The sequence below is a fragment of the Salvelinus sp. IW2-2015 genome, unplaced genomic scaffold (assembly GCF_002910315.2).
Source record: "Salvelinus sp. IW2-2015 unplaced genomic scaffold, ASM291031v2 Un_scaffold3764, whole genome shotgun sequence".
NCBI lineage: Eukaryota > Metazoa > Chordata > Actinopteri > Salmoniformes > Salmonidae > Salvelinus > Salvelinus sp. IW2-2015.
Window position 1 is genome coordinate 57,347 of NW_019945038.1, and position 2,915 is coordinate 60,261.

General features: G+C 48.3%; 1 protein-coding gene across 1 annotated transcript in view; it reads left to right on the forward strand.

Annotated features, from left to right (window-relative positions):
- The window catches only part of LOC112076459 (complement C1q and tumor necrosis factor-related protein 9), a 91,987-nt gene that overhangs the window by 16,189 nt on the left and 72,883 nt on the right, over nucleotides 1-2,915 (forward strand). The gene's annotated exons all lie outside the window — the stretch shown is intronic.

The window sequence follows — 2,915 nt, forward strand, 5'->3', positions numbered from 1 at the left end:
TCATCTCTCTCTTCTCTTCTCTCTCTCCCTCTCTCTCTCTCTCCTCTCTCTCTCTCTCTCTCTCTCTCTCTCTCTCTCTCTCTCTCTCCTCTCTTCTCTCTTCCTCTCTCTCTCTCTCTCACTCACTCACTCACTCACTCACTCACTCACTCACTCACTCACTCACTCACTCACTCACTCACTCACTCACTCACTCACTCACTCACTCACTCACTCACTCACTCACTCACTTCACTCACTCACTCACTCACTCACTCACTCACTCTCTCACCTCTCTACTCTCTCGCCAGAAGGCCAGTTGATATCTCTCACCCAATTAACAAACTCTGGCCCAACATTACACCTTAGTTTTACACCTTGTGAGTTTCCAGACCTGGGTTCAAATACTACTGAAAATCATATAAAAAATAAAAAATCACTTTCACTGTGCTTGAATGAGTTAGCCAATGCGCAATGCAACCAGTAGAATAGTCCCAAATCTGCACGTCTGGCACTTCAGGGAGGGTAACGCTCGACAGTATTTGAACGATTTCAAATAGTATTTGAACCCAGGTCTGCCTTTCACACCTTCTGGGTTTCCACTTGGAAGGTGGCCTCAGCTGGAATCTCTTGACTTCACTGTCTCTGAGCGCTCAAGACCTTTACGGAGTAGACGGAAGTATCAAGCTCCCTATCAAGCTATTGGCTACCATGGTGGAGGGTAGCACCATTAATAGTCATGTGACTTGCTTGCCATCCATTATGCATACAGTAGCATTGACATAGAATGGCAATCGAGGTCTGTGTCACAAATGACACTCTATTACCTATATAGTGCACTACTTTTAACCAGAGGCCTATGCGCACCCTGTGGGCTTTGGTTTAAAGTAGTGTGTGAATAGGAGTGCCATTTGGGACGCAGCCTCTGACACTGCAGGAGATCAAAAGGGAAGAGGAAGGGTGCCTGTTAAAAAGGATTTCTCTCCTTGCCGCTGGCGACACAGTCGAATATGAATCAGAAGCTCCTGTGATGATGTGCTGAGCTTCCTGTCGTCATTGTAGGTTGGCTGTGTCCTGCACTGGACCAGAGAGGAACAGGGACTAGGGGAGCGGTGGTGTAGGGATTTGGGGGTTTTACACTGTAAAGCTGCTCGGCATTGGCAGCATATGGACATCAGSCTGTGTCCCAAATGGCTATTCCCTAAATAGTGCACTATTTTTCTGTATAGCCCTATGCACCCTTATAATAAACAGTGCACTACAAATGGAATAGTGTGAGATTTGGGTATGTTATAAGACAGAGAGAAGTCTGGACGGAGTACTTTGAAAGGAGCATGTTGTTTTGTGCATGTTGAAGGGAATGAGACGTGAGGATTTGGGATTTGACAGTGTGAAGCTTGTTGGCGTTGGCAGCCTCTGGGCATTAGTGTCTGTGATAAGACTGAACCGATGACTGAGTAACTGAATAACTTCCCTGTTAGGGCAATACYTCTGGACTCATCTTCTGAGCTATCAACAGAATCACAGTGTTGCCCTCCTTCCTCCCTTCACTACTAACTAGCTCTCCTACAGCGCTGGTACAATGGGCTCCTGAGTGGCACAGTGGTCTGAGGCACTGCATCTCAGTGCTAGAGGACGTCCACGAGGAGAGAAACTTTTCCTACTTATGTGCCTATACAGACATGTGTCACATTCTGACCTTCTTTCATCTAAACTCTTTAACCCCACCATCATCATCTTCAAATGGCAGCATCTTTGTGAGAGGAGCTATCTGTCCTTTATTAGTGTTGTTTGCGTGCGGTGGGCCACAACAAATGAGCAGCATGCCAGTACGGTCAATAGCAGAGGACAAAACAGAGGGATGAAAGGTAGAAAGCAATAGATGATCTAGTCAGTCAGCACAGTCAGAACAGTCAGTCAAGAAACAGTCAGTCAGTCGCAGAGTCAGTCAGTCAGCAGAGTCAGTCAGTCAGCAGAGTCAGTCAGTCAGCTCAGCAGAGTCAGTCAGTCAGTCAGCAGAGTCAGTCAGTCAGTAGCAGAGTCAGTCAGTCAGTCAGTCAGCAGAGTCAGTCAGTCAGTCAGTCAGCAGAGTCAGTCAGTCAGTCAGCAGAGTCAGTCAGTCAGTCAGCAGAGACACTCAGTCAGTCAGAAGAGACAATCAGTCAGTCAGCAGAGACAATCAGTCAGTCAGCAGAGACAATCAGTCAGTCGCAAGTCAGTCAGTCGGCCAGTCATCAGTCAGTCAGTCAGCAAGACAATCAGTCAGTCGGCAGAGTCAGTCAGTCGTTCAGTCAGCAGAGTCAGTCCAGTCAGCAGACAGTCAGTCAGTCAGCAGAGAGCAGTCAGTCAGCAGAGACAGTCAGTGAGTCAGTCGTTCAGTCAGCAGAGTCAGTCGTTCAGTCAGCAGAGACAGTCAGTCAGTCAGCAGAGACAGTCAGTCAGTCAGCAGAGACAGTCAGTCAGTCAGCAGAGAGTCAGTCAGTCAGCAGAGACAGTCAGACGTTCAGTCAGCAGAGACAGTCAGTCAGTCAGTAGAGGCAGTCAGCAAAGACAGTCATTCAGTCAGCAAAGACAGTCAGTCAGTCAACAGAGATAGTCAGTCAGTAGAGACAGTCAGTCAATCAGCCAGCAGAGTCAGTCAGCCAGCAGAGACAGTCAGTCAGTCAGCCAGCAGAGACAGTCAGTCAGTCAGTCAGCAGAGAGAGTCATCAGTCAACAGAGAGAGTCAGTCAGTCAGCAGAGAGAGTCAGTCAGTCAACAGAGAGAGTCAGTCAGTCAGCAGAGAGAGTCAGTCAGTCAGCAGAGAGGTCAGTCAGTCAGCAGAGAGAGTCAGTCAGTCAGCAGAGAGAGTCAGTCACTCAGCAGAGGAGTCAGTCAGTCAGCAGAGAGGGTCAGTCTCAGTCAGTCAGCAGAGAGGTCAGTCAGTCAGCAGCAAC